The 20,528-nt window shown below is 40.3% G+C and overlaps 1 protein-coding gene across 10 annotated transcripts in view; it reads right to left on the bottom strand.

Moving 5' to 3' along the window:
• Nucleotides 1–20,528, bottom strand: part of Ptk2 (protein tyrosine kinase 2) — a 220,945-nt gene that overhangs the window by 187,684 nt on the left and 12,733 nt on the right. For 9 of the 10 annotated variants that reach the window (XM_041672218.1, XM_041672219.1, XM_041672220.1 and 6 more), the window contains exon 2: nucleotides 9,468–9,566. The exons of the other annotated variant lie outside the window; for it this stretch is intronic. The gene's annotated coding sequence lies outside the window, so the exon portion shown is untranslated. The remainder of the gene's footprint in view (nucleotides 1–9,467; nucleotides 9,567–20,528) is intronic. 10 annotated transcript variants of the gene reach the window in all.

The following is a 20,528-nucleotide window of genomic DNA, read 5'->3' as shown; positions in this document are numbered from 1 at the left end:
GCTACTAGCACTGTCTCTAATTTTAGTATCCCTCTGCATTTATGCTGACCTTTCAATAAAAATAGGTCAAAATGCAACATTTTAGAAGACATTTTAAATGGTGATTAACTCACTGTGCGTAGTACAACAGTAACACACTAGATCCAATGTAGTACACATTGTTATCCACACTGGAGCTGCAGGCAATGACAACTGCAGTGTGACTGCCACCTGGCTAAAGCAACTGTCAATGTCTTCAGACACACAACATGCTTTAAGCCTCCTAAAAAAAAAAAACTAAAATAAACACAGTGATCTCCAGGGAAAAATACCTTGATATAATGAGGCAATAAAGCATGTACATTAGGATCAAAATGTCATCACCTTCTGTTTCCAAATACCAACTGTTCGAGAGGCTATCACCAAGTACCTACCATATATCATCATATAACTGTACTATATTACAGTTGCATCCGCACATAGCCAGCTAGAGATACAAGGCAGGCTGCCAACAGAAGAAAGTACACTGTGGATGTAGAACCACCCTAAGGAGTCCAACTCCAGTGTGCTTCATTGTCTCGATGACTCTTCTCACCAAACCACACATTACAGTGCTGCCTTGAAGGCTGAACATTTAAGAACAACCTTGTTTCCAAAAGTCAAATAAAGAATTGATTCAGACAAAACTCGGTTGCACACATATTTTCTACTAATTCCTCTCCCACTCACTGCTGTGGTTTTTAAAGCAATATTTTATGAGGGGAAAATGCTACGAAGCTGCTCAATAGGGTATCAAAAACTATCAAAAAAAAAAAAAACCCAGTAAGCTTTCATGAATATTTTTAAGAAATTCAATTCATTCCCAGCATTGTAACCCAAATCTTTAAATCCAGCAACTGGGAAGCAGAGGCAGGCAGAACGCTATGAATTCACAGATAACCTGATCTACTTTATAAGAACCTGTCTCATCTCTGTGAGCCTGAGGCCAGCCAGTCTAGTCTCCAAAGCAAGTTCTAGGACAGTCAAAGCGCTGGCTACACAGAGAAGCCAAAAAGAACCTGTCTCAGAAAGAAAAGATAGGAAGGTAGTTAGTTAAATGTGCACCTGTAACTAATTCTTAGGTTCAGGAAGGTATACTTTTACATGCTGTGCATTTTCTCACTTCTAGCAATTTAAAGATAATTGTACTCTATTACCGATTAAAAGAACTGAAGACTGATTAAATTTATCTTATGGATATTAGAAAGAATGTTTCTATTAACTTAAATCTGGTAAAATATCTCCAGAGCTACTACAGCTTAAACAACATGGGAGAATCCTAATATAACTCAACTTCTAAAATACCACTGCCTGTGCTAATTCAAACACAACCTCCATAATACACAATTTTCTTATATCTAAAGAAATGCCTTTAGGTTAAAATAAATCAGAACAAACAAACCAAGCAAGTACTCCAAATTTACATGTTCTCAAAAGGCATGTCTATGCTAAAAATTGTCCTATACAAATAATACATGAAGGGGCTTGAGACATGGCTCAGCTGCTCTTCCAATGGTCCTGAGTTCAATTCACAGCAACCACATGGTGGCTCACATCCATCTGTAATGAGATCTGGTGCCCTCTTCTGGCCTATAGGCATACATGCAGGAAGAACACTGTATAGATAATAAAAAAAAACCTTAAAAAAAAAAAACAAATAACACATGAAAAAAGTCTGTTTTGATCCAATTAGAAAGAAAAACTGAGTTCAAACTACTCTGTTCACATGTCAATATCCACAGAATATGTGACTTGTGTTTAATAAATAACATTCTCCCTTTTGTGTTCTTTAGTTGGTTTTGTTCTGATTGCATTTTTTTTTTATTTCTGTGCTGTTAGAAGTCTTCAGAAGAGTAGAACTCATTAGTCTATTATTTTGAGCATGACGCCACTAAGGACTCTGGATGTTGTATATGTAGATGTCATGAAAGGATTTAAAGAGGTGTTGACTTGTGGTATGAGGGTTGTGGAGGTTGGAGTGTGTTGGTTTGTCCTGTGAAGATTTAAGTGATAGGTTATAGTTTCATCTGTCTATGGCTAAGGAGAAAGAACAGTCCTAGAGTCATGGCCTTGCAGTCAAACTTTGATGTTATGACTACTGACTGTGGGACTTTATACAAAATATTTTACTTTTCTATTCGCTGGTTTCCCCATTTGTTGCATCAATGTTTGTTGAGTCTTTGCTATGTTTGTAGCAGGAATGTCAGGGAAAGTTGAAGTAGTTTTAGGTACAGACCTGCATTTCTCTGAAGTAGGGCATGTGACTGTCACTGGAGTGTGGGAGAAGGTACTAACAAGAGTAGATGCAACAAGTTTGTGGTTGAGGAAAAGAGAAACTTTGCAGTATAAAAATGCTCATCATGGAATGATGGGCTCGACTGCAGTTGATGAGAATTAAACTAAAATTGCCTGTTTTTAAGGTAGTAATATTTCTGTCTAGTGGTAGCTCTCAGTAGCCCATATAGAATCTGAAAGAGGCCATGAATGTACATTGGGTCATGGGACAATAAGAGCTGGTATTGTTAGACAGTGCAGTTAAGTTCAGGAAATATTTGCTGAGTTCATATTAAGTTCCAGCCCCATGGCACTTTTAATTGTTTTAAGTAGAGATATCAAGATACAAAACAGGAATTTCTTGAACAGAGTGGTAGAGTAGCTGATGGGCTGTAAACCTAAGGAGTACTCTGTGTTATATACTGAAAATTGAGAAGGACAGTGGGAGAAATTATGCCATAGTGTGTAGTTAGCATTTTAGGTCTACATAGGATGGTCATAATAATCATTGATGCTAAATGAGATAGGAGCCAGATGTAGCAGAGATGAATGTATTAGCCAAGTAGATCCAGGGGAGAAAGATCATTGTACTCGAGTTAACAACAGTACAGACAGAATGTGCAGTGTTTGGTGAGCTGAACAACTCTTGTTGAGGGAGTCTGACTCTGAGCTCATGACAAGATAAATTCTCTGAGATAATATGAAGAAAACCAGCAGAGGTGACATTGGGGTAGCACAATAGCAATCAAACAAGTGGACTTAGGATGTCAAGACAGTAAAATTTGTTAGTAGTCAGTGTGTGGGCAGGAGAAAAGGGGTAGAGCTGAGTGTGAGAGGGACTTATGATCTGGATATACCCACTACTCAGGCAGGCAGGCAGTCATTCCATGTGTCTGCTAGGTGCTGTGCATGAAGCCCAACATGTAAGGTGAACAGTATTACCTACTGTAAGTGAGCAGCAGTCTGTTCTCCCTGGCCTTTATTTCCTAAGAGACTTAAAAGTAGGGAAGGATAGGTTAGCGAGATGGCTTAGCAGTTAGAGCACTCATTTGGTGGCTCTCAACCATTCATAACTCCATCTAATCATGACACCTCCATGGGTACTACACGCATTTAGTATATATACATGTTGACAGAACACCTCCATCACATAAAATAATACACAATTTAAAAAACTAAAATAAATAAGAAAGGATATTGTGGTTTGGTCCTAGAAAATCACTTGTATGCTATTTGAAATGTCTCTGCTAAACACTTGTACAATGGGTTTTATTCAGCTTGATGTAATCATAAATCCTCCTTTAAAATGGTGTTTGTACTTGGATCAGAAGTTAGTGCTGAAATGGTCAGGCAGAAATAGCAGGCTTCAGTCCTACCCACCAAGAGTTCCCAGAGGTTCTTGGATTCAGCTCTTTTGTTTTAGCTGTTGCTTTCAGCAATTCAATCTATTTCATAATAGGATTTCTGTGCTTGTTGTCCATGTCAACCTTAATGACAGGGCAGGAAGGGAGTTTTTATCACACTTTTTGTGTGACATTTCTGAGATGCTCAAAAACAACATTAATTGATCACAACAGGACTGTGACAGACCAAAGAAAAGATTTCATTTGAGTCTAGTTTGGTGAACCAGTGAGATAATTTGGGTACTTAGAGGAACATGGGTTACTGAAAGGCATCTGCATCACCAAAAAGACCTACCCCAGCATGAGTGACAGCTTAGGAAATCTGCATCTCTGGAGTCTCCACTTCAGTCAGCCTTTTGTAACCCCACCCCTTGTCTTCTCCACAAACAACTGGGGTGGGTTCAAGAGGGTGTGGTAGCTAGAATTTCAGGTTAGAGTCTACTCATGATCATTCCTGCCCCTTTTAGGAGAGAATATTAATAGGTCTTATCTTGTGAGGGTCTTCTGGGGTGTGAGTACGTTGTTCTATTCAATACTGCAGTGGTTGTGCCATGCCCAGAGGACAATTCCACGATACTTCTCTCATGCCTTCTCTGCTTGGCTCTATGATAATTTTTGATTGGATCCACACTTTACTTTTTAACGTTTGTGATTATGTAAACATTGCTCATTATGGAGTACATTTATGTAGTACGATTCTATTTTCTTTTTTGTTCAAGTTCTGTTTTCTTATTTTCTTGAACTTAAAATTTCTACAACCTACACTTCCCATTGGCTTTGACCTAGCTAAAGGTCCTCACCCTCTCTGTAAGCTGTGAAGCCTTCCCAAGAATATAGCCAGGTAACCTCCCGCTAGATTGCCTGTCTTTGACCCCCATTTTCTGTGAGAGGATGGAACACTGGAGGCCTACCTTTACTATAAGAGGAACCTACAGTATTTTATCCATTTCTATTACCAGGAAGAGGGCAGGCAAACTAAGCGCAAAAAACTGAGGATTCCTTCCTGGGGAAGCTTGCTGTGAACAGGCCTTCCTCAAGGGAGAGTCTTCTTAGTGTAGAAATAAATGGGAGAAAAAGCGTGGCCTTGTAGAGTATAGATTTCAGTGACTTAAAAATCTTGTCTGCTGGGACTTTTACTAAATTGTACATACCATATTGCCTTAATACAGACAGCATCTTGGGAACTTCAAACCAGATTACATGGGAATTAGGTTCCTGTTATTAAACATGGATGAAAAGTTTTTTATTGTAGTCCTAAAACTTGAACATAGAGCATATCAGAACACATGTATCCAAGTGGTAAATTTAAAAATGTGTTTCATATCCTGCTTCATGAAAAAATTCTTTAAGACTACTTGTCACAGAAATGTAATGACTTTGGCCTTGGGGTATTCAAGCCAATTCACTGGTGTAGAAGTCAGTGCTGTAGTGCTGCTGCTTCAGTCTTTCCAAGAACCAGATGAACTCCAGGAGAAACTTAGGAAATTGCTTAGTAATTAGCTTATGTTTGGAGAGGGAAAGCAGGTGGCTTGAGAACATGTTATGGAGGTATGCAGGCAGATCTCTAGAGCCACAGGGGAAACCAGCTCTCAAAGGTAAAATGGTAAAAAGCTGAGAGCTGACAGATTGCTTGCTTTTGAAAAGAAGCACTGCACATATTGAAATGCAGAGGCAGAGTGACTGGAAATAAGGCCTGTACACAGTCTTTGCAATTGCAGACACCGCAGTTCCTTTCATATGAATGCACAGAACTCATGGATGGGCAGGGCCTTGTGTTGAACTCAGTCTGAAGCTTTCTATTTATACACAGGTGTATGAAGAGCACACATTTCAATCTTGACACTGTGACTGAGAAACTGTGGTTAGAACATCATAGTCACAGTCGTGGTAGCTGTATTTGGTGAATTCTGAATTTTTTTTTCTTTTTGTAAAAACAAGGTTTCTTTGTGTAGCCTTAGTTGTCCTGGAACTCACTTTGTAGACCAGACTGACCTTGAACTCAGAGGTACAGCTAATTTTGCCCCCCAAGTGCTGGGGTTAAAGGTGTGCGACACCACACCCTGCTTGAATCTTACTTTTTATGTATGTGCCATGGCACTCATATGGAGGTTAGAGGACCTAGCCTCAAGTGTTCCTCACTTTCTACCTTGTTTAAGATGTCTCTACAAATTACCTGTTCTTTGAGCTTTCTGGGATTCTTGTGGCTCTGCCTCTTATCCCCAAATGCATGTCGGAAGTATGGATGTTTGCGCTACAATCTGGGGTTTTTTTTTCTTCTAAAGACTGACTTTTTTTAAAATATTTATTTATTTATTTATTATGTATACAATAATCTGTCTGCGTGTATGTCTGCAGGCCAGAAGAGGGCACCAGACCTCATTACAGATGGTTGTGAGCCACCATGTGATTGCCAGGAATTGAACTCAGGACCTTTGGAAGAGCAGGCAATCCTCTTAACCACTGAGTTGATTTTTAATTATGTGTGTGTGTGTTCATGTTGAGTGTGGTTATCTGTAGAGGTCAGAGGCATCTGATCCCTAGGAGTTGTAGTTACAAGCTGTTCTGAGCAGCCTGATGTGAGTGCTGGGAACTGGGATTGAGTCTTTTGCAAGAGACTCAATCACTCGTGTTTTTTCCAAAGAGTCTCCCTATTCATGGCTAGCCTAAAACCCAGAGATCCTCCTGCCTCTGCTTCCCTTGTCCTAGGAATTAAAGGTATGCACCGCCATACTCAGCCCAGTAATCATGCTTAACCATGGAGCCATCTCTCCAGGTCACACACCTGGCTTTTTACATGGAGTCTTGACATTTGAACTCACGTTTTTATAGTTATACAGAAAGTATTTCTCCCTACTTTTTACTTAATTCTATATAGCAATCCAATAAGGTAGTGATTTTATGTTCTTATTTCGGAGATAAGAAACTGAGTCTAGAGTCAAGGAAATTTGCTCAGAGTTCCTTACAGCTGTGCCAACTTCTCCAGTGCTTTTCATCAAAGCTTAGTTTTGTGGTTGCTCAAATGTACATGTGGTAGTTACGCTTTTAACAGACAGAACAGTGCTACCTGCCAAGCTACTGATGTTTTTTCTAATTTTCATTTCCTTTTTAAATGTATTTTGAATATATTATCATTTCTGTAAAGCTTGCAAATAATGCTCAGTTCCTTGTTTCTGCTAACAGAAAAGTGTAGCTTCATCAAATACTTGTAAACATCAAGCATGGGGGTATGTCTTGTACTGTCAGCATTTTGTGTATGTGTGTGTGTGTGTAGAAATATAAAGATATATGTGTCATTATATATAAAAGACAGGGTGGGTCTCATCATGTAGTCCTGGCTGGCCTGGAACTTGCTATGTAGACCAGGCTCTTTAAAATCACAGAGCTCTGCCTATCTCTGCCTCCTGTGCACTGCAATTAAAGTGTACATCAAGGGGCTGGTGAGATGGCTAAGCAGTTAAGAACACTGACTGCTAGCCGGGCGGTGGTGGCGCACGCCTTTAATCCCAGCACTAGGGAGGCAGAGGCAGGCGGATCACTGTGAGTTCGAGACCAGCCTGGTCTACAAGAGCTAGTTCCAGGAGAGGCTCCAAAACCACAGAGAAACCCTGTCTCGAAAAACCAAAAATAAAAAAAAAGAACACTGACTGCTCTTCCAGAGACCCAGGTCAATTCCCAGCATTCACATGGCAACTCACAACTGTCTGTAACTCCAGTTCCAGAGACTCTGACACCATTATACCAATGCACATAAAATAAAGTTAAATGCATTTTTTTAAAAAAAAAGTGTATATTAGTACATTCAGCAGTTGTCCCTGCTTGTGACCAGCTGCTTCATGCTCCTGCCAGTGTGCCTTCCATTCCATGATGGTCTGTACCCTTGCTTTGAGCCATAATAAACCTTTTCCTTGGGTTGCTGCTTTTTTGAGGTGATAATAATTGCATCATTTCCCCCTTTCCTTTCCTTTCCTTTCCTTTCCTTCCTCCAAACATTCCTATGTTCCCCCGCCCTTGCTCTCTTTGTCTATGTGTGTTCCTAAACATATAATACAACCTGTTCAGTCTGCATGTTTCTTGTATGTGTATGTTTTCAGGGCTGGCCATTTGGTATTGGATAATCAACTGACACTGGAGAAGATGATTTCTCTCACTCTCAGCATTTCTTAGTTGCCTTTTGAGTTACTTCTTGTCAGGGGTTTGTCAAAGCAGTAAGAAAGCAAACAAGTCTCAGCTTCACGGTGAGTTTAAGGCTGTCCTGGACTACATGATAGTCATGAACAAAAAGCAAAACAAATGCTCAAAGTGGGAGAAAGTTTGATCCTAGGAGACAGGCTGCATTTCTTAGGCTTCTTACATTTAGGTTAGAGGGGCGGGGATGTGCTCTTTTTTCCTTCTACTTGCTTTTGCACACTATGCCAAATAGTTATGAGGAACAAACAGGGTGTCCTGCAATGGTAAGAAGGCACTTTATTGTCCAAGTCTAATAAAGTCCATAAACTTTTCAAGATTTCTTTATCGACAAAATATTAAAATGTGGTCAGGGTCAGTGACTGATGGGAGGGTCCAGCCCATTGTGGGTAGTGCCACCCCTCAGCTTATGGTCCTGGTTCTATAAGAAAGCAGGCTGAACAAATCAGAAGAGCAAGCCAGTAAGGAGCACCCCTCCATTATCTCTGGATCAGCTCCTATCTCCAGGTTCTTGCCCAGTGTGAGTTCCTACCTTGGCTTCCCTCAAAGATGAACTGTGATAAGGAAGAGTAAGTGAATAAACCCTTTCCTCCCCAAGTTGCTTTTGATGTTCTATCACAGCAATAGTAACCCTAACTAACACAACTGCTAATGGTACTGAGTGCTGAACATACATTAAATGTATCTCACAGTGTCTTCATAAAAATCTCCTAAGAGGGGGCTGGAGAGATGGCTCAGAGGTTAAGAGCATTGCCTGCTCTTCCAAAGGTCCTGAGTTCAATTCCCAGCAACCACATGGTGGCTCACAACCATCTGTAATGGGGTCTGGTGCCCTCTTCTGGCCTGCAGGCATACACACAGAATATTGTATACATAATAAATAAATAAATATTAAAAAAAAAAAAAAAAAAATCTCCTAAGAGAAAAATCTATAATCCCTTTGTCCAAGGAGAAACTAGGTTTAAGTAGAAAAATTAACTTAAGTGGGGCTGGGGCAACAGCTTATTAAGTAGGAAAAGATTACTTGCTAAGAACCTGAGTTTGGATCCAAACACCCATGTTTAAAAGATGGGCATGACCACAGGTGCCAGTATGCATGTGTAGGAAAAAACATAACATACATATGGTTTGGTCCTATCTGAAATTTCAGGCATCCACTTGGGGTTAGGACCTATGCCCTAAATAAGTAATCTAGGACAAAATCTGAAGTAAAACTGGTAAAGAACACTCTTCTAAAGCCACAGTCACCAGTACCAACACTTCTAACTTGGAAACTATTAACTTCTCTGTTTTGAGTTTATGTAAATGTAAAACAGCAGATCTTGATCTTAACTTGGTTGTAAGAATTCAATAAGTAACTATAATTCAGAGTGTTTATAATGTCCAGAGCGATTCCCAAGCACTGTTCTATGAACAACCAACATCATAATGCTAATATTAGACACATAAAAAGACTCCACACACAAATTACAGGTCTTCCCTGCTCCTATCCATCAGCTACATTCTCCTGTATGTCAGAGACTCTGGACAAGGGAAAGAAAACCCAATAAGCAGCACCAAGGTACAAACACAGAGAAATGTACTCACAGTTCAGAAGGCAGCAGTGACTTTGAGAAAAAAAAAAATAGCTGTTATAAAAAAAATCCTCCTAGTATCTGTTTCTTCTTTTCATTGTAGTCCAGAGACCTGGAAGAGACAGGATGCACACATACATAAACATCTCTATTTCACTGCTATTTACTTACTTAACAGATGAGGGATGCTGGGTGAGTGCTCTAACACTACGCTTAACCACCAGCCCATTTCAATTCTCTAAGTCCTCTAAGTCCCACCATGCTCACCCTCTTACAGTTCTCTTCATGTCCACCATGAAAACAACTAGACAAAGAATGATTTTTTTGTTTAGTTTTGTTTTTCAAGATAGAATTTCTCTGTAGCTTTGAAGCCTGTCCTGTAATTCACTCTGTAGAGCAGACTGGCCTCAAACTCACAAAGATCCACCTGTCTGCCTCCTGATTGCTGGGATAATCGCATGCATCAGCCCTGCCCGCACAATGAATGAATTTAAAGACAAACACATGGAAGCTATCTGCAAACCTGAACCCAGTGAAGAGGATACATATATGTAACTAAAAACTATTAGATAATCAATAAGCATAACCTGCTCAAAAAAAATGACAAGGTTCCAGATAAGCAACAACATACAAACCTTTTTCTTGTTCCCACTAAAACTAGGCTAATGAGATAAAACAAAGTTCAAAAATCAAATAAAGGTCAAAACCAACTAAAAAGAACAGAAACTTTGATAAACTGAAAAAGCTTCAAGACATCAAAACAAGAAATACCAGGGGAAGGGCAATATTCTGGACCAAAGACAGACAATTTTAAATGGGAAACACAGTCTGACTTAGCAGACCACAGGTCTAAAAAGACAAGGCACCAATTCCATTTCCACAGCAGGGTGAACAAAGGATCAGAAGCAGAAGCATTGAATGCAGTAACGTTGAGGTGTGAAGACAGCCAATTCTGCAGAGCATGGGCAACCTGCCTTCATATAGCCCCCTCTCTCATCACCTGAGAGTAGACCAAGAGTCACTCTCTAGAAAAGGCAGAGTACCTTTCACACAGAGGTAGACTGAGTCACTGACTTCAGCTTCCCACTACATTAATACACTCAACTCCTAGAATCTGGCATCTAGATCTTTATCCTGTAGGAAAGAAACTGTTAGCCAAATAGGAAAGACTAGACAACACCAGATTCCCTGACAGAAGGCCTGTACAGAATATCCTGATGCAAAAACTCAAGGCCCACACACATGCTTAAAGCTTCCGAAGAAGTTCTGAATTCACAAGGAAATAAAGACCTGAGCTAAAGGCCTCTAATCAGAAGACAGAGACAAACACAAGGAAGGCCAGAGTAGAGGGAGGGCAACTTGGAAGAAACACAAAGGCACAAACTTTTAGTAGCCTAGAGGTAGAACTTTGCAATCGCGAAACAAAGATATAGTTTGCTCTTTGCACGAACCTCTCCACCATCCATACTAGGTTTCTAGCTTGCATGACCTTGAACACGCAGGCACAACCACTGAGTTTATGTGTGCAACAATACAGTTATGTCTGGCAAATACCATTTTGCTGCAGCTGTCCACTGCCTCTGGTCTGCTGCTTGGAGTACCTGCTTCAGTAGATGGTCCTACACCCATGCAAATACAGGCCGTATTAAATGGATTCATCAGGTTTTTTGCTTTTCTTTTTAAAAAAAGCACACAATGCCTGAGTGGTAGTGACACAAGGCCTTTATTCCCAGCACCAGGGAGGCAGAGGCAGGCAGATCTCTGTGTAAATTGGAGGCCTGGAAGCATGGTCTAAAAAGTGAGTTCCAGGACAGAAAAACAAAAACAAAACAAAACAAAAAGATATAAATTTCTCTGTATAGCCCTGACTGTCCTGAAAATCCCTCTGTAGACCATACTGGCCTCCAACTCACAAAGATCTGCCTCTGCCTCCCGAAGTTCTGGGATTAAAGGCATGAATCACCACTGCCCAGCACTCTTTAAATTTTTTAAAAAAAGATCTAATAATTGGGCTGAAGAGATGACTCAGGAACTAAGAGAATGCTGTTCCAGAGGTTCCAGGTTCCATTGCCAGTACCCGCATGTCAGCCAATAACCATCTATAACTGCAGTTCTGGTTACCACAGACACTGCACACAAATGGTACTATATATATATATACAGAGATACACATAAAACATAATAAATCTTCTTAAAAACTAATAACAAAACACAACTTTTCCTAATCCCACTGTCAAAGACACAGCTCAAACAACATTGTACACACTCCAAGCTAGTCTCCTTTACTTTTACTATGCCTCTTTCAACTTAACTTCTACCTCAGAGTAATAAGTAAATAATATTGGCTTCATGTCTTAAATCTTTATGTCTATTTTCTTCGTTTTTAAAGATCCATTTATTTTATATGTATGAATGTTTTGTCTGAATGCTTATGTGTGTACTACATGAATGCCTCGTACCTAAGAAGGCCAGAAGAAGGTGTCGGAGCCCATGAAACTGGAGCTGCAAAGAGTTGTGTGGCTGCATGTGAGTGCTGGAAAACAAACCCAGGGCCTCTGGAAGAGCAGCCAGTGCTCTTAATCTCTCCGGCCTAATAACTATTTTATTTTGTTCTGTAAGTAGACATTAAACAGTAAGAGCATTCCATTCTAGTAGCACTAATGCCACTGAATGCTTGCTATTTTAGCCAGGGGTAACTTAAGACATGGTATGTTCTAATTGTTCCTTACTCCAATCTTATTTAAGAATATAAAACAATATAATTTAACTATGAAACTAGTAAAAATGTCAGCATGAACTAGTTCAAATAGGGCCTAAAGTAGAGAGTCTACAAATTATATAATTAAAATACTTATGCTGTTTTGCTACAGGTGGATAAAGAAAAGTTGAAACTTGACTTACTACAAAATGAAATATATTTTTTAACTAAGTATATTTTAAGAGCAATACAAGCAGATAGCTGGGGTCCTAGAAACTCTTCTCTCTCATACGTATCTTTTTGCTGTTCCCACCACGCTTTGCAAGCTTCTCACTCTAATGTATAATCCACCTTGACAGAGTTCCTACCATGCATCACTTACTAATCCAAGTAACCAAACTACTATCCACCATGTTAGCACTCACATTTTCAAGTACTTGGCATGTTCAGCTCACTAACACTACTTCAATTTTACATGGAAGGAAACTAAATCTTAACCAAATTAGCAAATTATCCAAGGTCACACGATAATCAAGGAAGAAATTAGAGATTCAAGCACTGACTTCTTAGCATTCTTATATCTGCACTACTATTCTGAGTTCCAATAGAAGTTCTGTTAAAACAAGTATGAGACGGACGAGTAGTTGAGCACTGGCTGCTCTTCCTGAGGACCCAAGATCAATACCGAGTACCCACGTGGCAGCTCACAACCATCTGTAATTCCAGTTCGAGGGATCTGACATCTTATGGACTCTGTGGACACCAGGCACACATACCCACGTACTTTTTTGTCTGTTTGTTTGTCCAAGACCAGGGATATCGGAGTATCCCTGGCTGTCCTGGAACTCGCTCTGTAGACCAGGCCTCAAATTCACGAGATCTACCTGCGTCTACCTCCCAAATGCTGAGATTAAAGGTATGTGCCACCACTGCCTGGTGATGGAGGAAGGTCATTGGCTAATAAAGGAACTGCCCTGGCCCATTTTATTGGTTAGAGGATAGGTGGGAGGAGTAAACAGAACAGAACGCTGGGAGGAAGAGGAAGTGAGGTCAGAGACTCGACCGCTTTCCTCTCGGGAGCAGACGCCTGAGAGAGATGCCATGCCCCACTCCCGGGATGAAGCTCTGACCCAGGATGGACTAGGCTAGAATCTCCCCGGTAAGCGCACCTTGGGGTGCTACACACAGATGATTAGGAATGGGCTAAATTAATATGTGAGAATTAGCCTAGAAGAGAATGGGCCAAATGGTGTTTAAAAGAATACAGTGTCCGTGTAATTATTTCGGGGCATAAGCTAGCTGGGCAGGCGGCTGGGGTGTTGGGGACGCAGCCCCGCCGCCACCCTTATTACTTCAGCCTGGTTTTTTACTTTTTTTCCCCCATGCACTTTTTTCAAAAAGTATAAGTGGAGCCTTACAAAGAATCTATGACAAAAAAGCTCTTCACCGAGGTGGGCACTGACATGAGCACTGACCAGTTATAAACCATATGGCTGGTACTAGGATGAATGAAGAGGTGTTGGAAAGATGGAGGAGCAAATTGGTTTTTGGTTGTTTTGTTTTCAATTAATTTGGGGGGCATACTGCAGGGATGAGTGGCAGATAAGGAGGGACTGGGAGGTGAGTGGGATTGAAATACATGATGAGAAATTTTCCAAGGTATCAATAATTACATTTATATATATGGCTAGTAGCCGTTAGAAACACATTTGGTGCTAACTGCTAAAAAAAAAAGAGCTAAACTCACTAATTCTTAATCAACAGCATTCTAACAATTTAAGTCATTTGTTGGTGTAAGGAGGAGATGCAATCAATGCTGCTGGGTGTGTAACCTGAGGAGCTCCTTCAACAGATTTCCACTCAGGTAACTGAAACACTGAAAATAATTCCAGAACCAGTCATTGTGAAGAAAAACTGGGGTTTATTAAGAAAAGGAAGTACCCCCAACAGGTAGATGAAGGAGAAAAAAATGAAGCAAGGGAGATTTAAACGATTGTCCTCTACCTGAGAAGAACCAGAAAAACTCAATTCCTTTGGCAAAGAAAGATCCAGACAAGTCAATCCTATGATACTGCAAATGTGCTAATTATGACACAAATAATCCTATAAATAAGCACACACACAATATGTTTAGCATCACAAACTCTCTTCCATGTATTTTTTCAACCCAAGCACATGAACTCCCACTCAAGATTACCAAGAACCTCACCATAGCTAAGCCCAATGGACACTACTGAATCTGTCAGCAGTTACATCATTTTCTCATTTTCTCTGGGCTTCTTTCCATCCCTCAAGCAGTCCCTCCTCCCCTCCCAAAATTAGTTCTAGAGTTCCCAAAGCTCTATCCTTCCTTCCCTTTGCTTGCCGTGTAGGCATTACCACTTGACAGGCTCTCTGCATGCTCACACCATCTCAGACTTCTCTTCTGAACCTTATCTGTAAACCCAACTGTCTGGCTGTCAACCCTACATCCATTTCTATTTCACCATATGCAGCATAGAGATGTGGGAGCTACATCCCAGAAACTCGCACTTTCTACAAACCAGTCAGAGCTAACAGAGAAACAAAGTCTTGCAATACTGGTAAGATGAAAGAAAACTCTGTCCTTAGGTTAGTCAGTGTGTAGAAAAGAAATTAACAAAGAACCAAAACCTTATGTTGATGGAGGAAGGTCATTGGCTAATAAAGGAACTGCCCTGGCCCATTTTATTGGTTAGAGGATAGGTAGGTGGAGTAAACAGAACAGAACGCTGGGAGGAAGAGGAAGTGAGCTGAGAGACTCGACAGCTCTCTCGGGAGCAGACGCCTCAGAGAGAGATGCCATGCCCCGCTCCCGGGATGAAGCTCCCACCCAGGATGGACTAGGCTAGAATCTTCCCGGTAAGACCGGTTCTCACAGATTATTAGAGATGAGTTGATCGGGATGTGAGAATTAGCCAGTAAGGGCTAGGGCTAAAGGGCCAAGCAGTGATTAAAAGAATACAGTGTCCGTGTAATTATTTTGGGCATAAGCTAGCCGGGCAGGCGGCCGGGGGTGCTGAGAACGCAGCCCTGCCGCCCCTATTACTTCATTATGTAACTTCTGCTAAGAATTCCCAGCAGCCTCAAAAAATAATAATAATAATAATAAATACCCCAGGAACCACAGCAATCAGTAATTGCTGAAACTGCCCAGCATAACTAACCCCACAGGTACTCCTGGAAAGTGCTAATTGTTACCAAGCCCTATCACCTCTATTAAGGGAGACCTAATTCCATGTATTTAAAATGAGTCTATGGTAGTTCCTATTTTCCTGACTAAACCTGAAGAACTGACTCTGTATTTATAAAGACCATCTTTAGACTCCTTAAAGAAGTGCAGCATCATTAAAGGTAAATGTTCAACAGATGTCTCAAAGAGCAGTATTGATCTTGCCTTCCAAATCTTTACAGTTCACAGCAAAGTCACTTAGTGAGATCCTATCTCAAATAAATAAATAATAAACCTTTACAGTTCACTACCTCAGTTTACAATGTCCATCTCATCTAGATGCTCAGGCCAATCCTTGACTCATCTCTTTCTCCCACATTCCTTATCCAACCCTGTCAGCAAGTAACATTCTTTCTGCTGAACTGCCCAGCAATTGTCCTTTGATGCAAGTACACCCTACTGCAATGAGCCTCTATCTCTGTTCACTGAAATAATTCAACAGCATCTACTACAGGTAGAGCTAACATGCCACTGCTTTTCCCCCTTCAGTTTCCATTTTACATTTATACTAGATAATTTTTACTGAATTATCACATTATAACCTGTCAAAATGTTTTATAATCCCCCAAAATGAGCCATTTCCCAGCATGGCGCCTGTTTTTTATTCAAATCCCTAAAAGATATGTTAGGACAGATGTCAGATATGACAGATATACAGAAAGAATCATGCTCACTTGTATAAAAAAAAATTTAACTTTCATTGGGGGGATGTTTGTTTTTTGTTTGTGTTTGCTTGTTTTGTATCATTCTATTGCCTAGTCTGGTCCCAAGCAATCCTATTTCATCAACCTCCTGAGTATCTGGGACTACAGATATGCACCACTACAGACAAGAGCTTCACTTTTTAACGTCACAGTAAACGACACTATACATAACTATGGCATATTCTCTACCAAAAAGAAAAGATTTCTTGAACTCTTTAATTTTTTTTGATTGATAAAAATAATTCACTTTTCTAGGTCTCATGCACTAAAGGATTGTGTGTGTGTGTGTGTGTGTTTTGCTTACATGTTTGTCTGTGCACCACTTGTATGCTTGGTATCTGCAGAAACCAGAAAGGAGCCTGAGATCCCCTAGAACTGAAGTAACAGTTATAAGCCCCCTGTGAGTGCCAGGAATTGAACCTGGGTCTTCAGAATAATAGTCAATGCTCTTAACCACTGAGCCATCTTTCCTGCCCTTTATAAAGGACTATTTTGCCCAAAGAAAGGTTGGAGCCTTTGCCTAACAAAGAGGGAACATTAAAAGACAGAAGCAGGCAGATCTTCCTTTCTCTAAAAGTTCTAAATCACCCAGGGCTAAATAGTGAGACTCTGTCTCAAAAACAAAAAATAAAAAAATGGAGGAGCCTCAAATGCACATTGATAGGTAAAGAAACCAGTTTGCAAAAGCTACAGATAGTGCTTCCAGTCTCATTGCATTATGGAAAAGACAAGGCAAACCACAAAGAACTCTGTAAAGCCATGGTATGATTTGTAGTACTCAGTAGCACGAGTATGTGGCACTCTGCATTTGCCAAAGCCCACAAAACATAAATAAATAAATGAATGATGAATGAATGAATGAATGATCTGTTTGCCCCTAGAACCTTAAAGAGCAGGATTCCAGACCTGCTTTCTCAAATGGTAAGGCATGCTAGTGACTTGTTTTTATAACCCGTATTCCCTAACAGAAACCATGAACACAATATCCCAGGCGGCTTCTAAGGTAAGTTAATTCCATGTGTGCTACCACATACTGATGTGAGTGAAGAAGGGCAGACCACACAACCCAGTAAGAGGTAGAAGGAGCTCACATAGGTATTCTGGACTTCCTGATTTTAGGTTTATATCCTTTTGCTATAATAAATGGTGTAATAAACAGGAACCCTGGTGCCTTCTAAATAAACACAGTATACACAGCCAGTCAAGCCTCATGTTTTGAAACCCTAAAAACAAGAGCTTTTTTTAAAGCTTTGTTAATAGTTACTGCAAATAACTGAATCTGTGGTGCTTTGAGGAAACTCCAAATTTTACAATGCACAGCACTAGAGCAGTATTCTCACACTACAGGAATGATCATTTAAAATCATAAGCTAGGAAGAGTGGTGCATACCCAGCACTCAGGAAGCTCAGACAGAAAGATTACAGGAGTTGAAAGCCAGTTTTGCTTCAGAGAAGAGCTGTCTCAAAAACAAAACAAAACCAAAAACAGTCGGTGATTTATGCTTTTAGTTCCAGCACTCAGGAGAAAGAGGCAGGTGGATCTTTATGAGTTCTAGGCCAATCACACAGGCAGACCCTGTCTCAAACAACAAAGTCAAAACACATTAAAATAAAATATAATGTAGAAGACTTGATACTACTGTGGGTATCAAATATGACAATCTAAGGTTGGCTGTAGTGTTATACTGCTGTTCATTCTCCCAACAGTGAGTTGGGAGAACATTAAGTCACAATTATGCCTAGGCCTGAAATCTGAGAATGACATCTGAAACCATACAGGTCTACTGTGACTTCTCTATCATTACAACACTCAATCATTTCTTCTATCTTTGCTGACCATGACCTGTTGTCCCTAAGAGAAGTCAAAGTCTTAAGATACCCCATCTCCAATCTCTCTTCCCTAAATTCTATCCAAGTAGGACAGGTATCTCACATCTTTGCAGGGACAGCTATGAGCTATGCTCCAACCCACTCACTAAAATAGTATGCATCTCGACAATCGGTCACTAGCTGCCCTACTGCTCTGCTCTAACGGAGGGGCTCACCAGGACATCACAACTGTGCTGTTTTACATCTCCCTGGTATATACTTCTAACCCAATCCAAGGACACAACACAGCACTCCAAAAGAGACTCTTTCTCACAGTCATGCAAAATTTTAGACTACTCTTAACAGTTTATAACCTTTAGCTTTGCCTAATGTTCAACAACATGCTGAAGACACTTCAGTCCCGTTAAAGTCCCAAACAGTTGGCTTTTCTATGAGACAGCAAAGTTGTGTCCTTTTACTTTTAAGGGTAGGGACCCAAGGGGAATTAAAAAAAAAAAATTTTTTTAATTTTTTAAATTGCTGACTGATACATTCAACTTAGGACACAGTTGTATGAGTTTACCTAACAGCTTGGATCGCATAAAAATGGCTATTATTTTTTATGTTTTACTCTATGAAGATGATGATTAAGTATAGATCCTTCCCTCTTCTCAGGTAGGTGACTCTGTGACACCTTCCGTTTGAGCCCTCTAACTCCAGTGGAATCATTCTGACATATAAATCTATTCCTGTCACTCTGGGACCCAAAGTTTCTATCAGAATCAAGTGCAAACTGCTTTAATCTTGTCAACAGAAGCTTCTCAACCTAACCTGACATGTATCACTCCAGACATGACCAAAACTTTCAGTCTACAACACCCAGCTTCTTACACCCCATGTCTTCATATATGAGCAGAATTTCCTTTCCCAATTCCCCTCTCCAAGGGACTAATTTCCCCATACAGCCTAGTCATCTCTTTATGGTTCCTGGGCTAAGCACTTTTCATGTTTAAAGGGTTTTTGTCTGTTTGTTTTAAAAGAAATAGGGATACATGATGGCCATCTGCTGCCAGCACAAGAATGAGTATCTGCTAAGCCTTAAGCTCATGCAACACCTATAGGTTCCCTGAGCACACTGCTGGAAGAAGGTCACTGCACATCACACAGCAAAGCATGGCACTGACCACTAAGCTGTGCCATCACATTCCTCATATATATACCTTCAGAACAATTCCTGTTCCAGGCACAAAACATTTAACAAACATTCAGCAAATGAATTAACTAATGAACCACCTCAAGTACAAGCTAGTAAAGCCCAGAGGAGAAAAGAATGAATCTTTAGCAGTTAAATACTAACAATGTGGGAGACACTAACTTCATTTACATACCACTTCAGACAGTAACTACACAGTGACTTCAAAAGTTGGCATCATAAATACTGTACAGAAAAGGTCCTAAGATGTACAGGAAGCAAATTAACTTATCAAAAGTCAGGGTCCAGTCCAAGAGTGTTTAAAAACAACAACAAAAACCACTTTAGTCACTGAGTTGACCATTTAATTCAGCTGGATGGTGGTGGCACACGCCTTTAACTCAAGCACTTAGGGAGGCAGAGGCAAGCAAATCTCTGTTAGCTTGAGGCCAGTCTGGTCTACAGAGCAGTTCCAAAACAGCCAGAATTGCTATAAAAAGAAAACCAGTCAAAAAAAAAAAGTGCTTAAGTGTAATATTTAAACTTGAGTCTAGAATTCTCAGAAACACCTTTTCTGGCGAGGAATAATGGCTAACATGTGTGACCTCTGTACTTTTGAGGTGGAAGAAGTATGTAGTTTGAGGTTGACTTAAGCTATAGAGTGAGATCTTGTCTCAAGAAAGTGAGAAATGTTTCTCCTGCTGGTCCTTGTTCGTTTTTTCTGCTGTGATAGAATGTCCTGACAAAAAGAAGTGAGGGGAGAAGAAAGCTTACAATTACAGGTTACAGTCCTTACAGAAGTCAGGAAGTCAAAGCAGGAACTGAAGTAGTTAATCACATCCAAAGACAACAGCACAAAGAAAGAATGCATGCATGCTTAGTGCTCAGCTTCCTTTCTCCACTCTTACTTAACAGACCAGGACTCAACCCACACAATGGTGCCACCCACAGTGGGATGGGTCTTCCCACATCAATCCAACCAAGACAATTCCCTACAGACACCTCCACAACCTGGTCTAAGCCGCCCCTTGCGGAGACTTTTGACTGTGTCAAGTTGACAAATAAAACGAATCATCACACTGTTACATATCTTCCTCTCTCCACAAACTGTAATACCATGATGTCTTCAATTACTATTGTTAGAAGTGAAAAATTTCAAGTTAATGCTACTTCCTATGGGGAGGGATACAATGGAGATCCAAAATACAACTAGGCTATAGCTCTAGCATAACTACAAATAAAATATTTTCTTTTCTGTTTTTGTAAGAATCAGTCCTTGAGAAATCAACAAAGATGAAACAGCTTAATTAACAAATGCCACTGAAAGGCAGGCAGCTGCAGCCACAGCATGACCCTCACATGCCAGCTAAGCTGACACAATGCCAGCTGAGGGAATCAACTTTTGAGCTTCGGTGAAGGTA

The sequence above is a fragment of the Microtus oregoni genome, unplaced genomic scaffold (genome assembly GCF_018167655.1).
Source record: "Microtus oregoni isolate MIOR12 unplaced genomic scaffold, Mior012 000022F_ref0000154, whole genome shotgun sequence".
Classification (NCBI taxonomy): Eukaryota; Metazoa; Chordata; class Mammalia; order Rodentia; family Cricetidae; genus Microtus; species Microtus oregoni.
The sequence above is the reverse complement of the archived record's forward strand: the minus strand, read 5'-3'. Positions and strand labels throughout refer to the sequence as shown.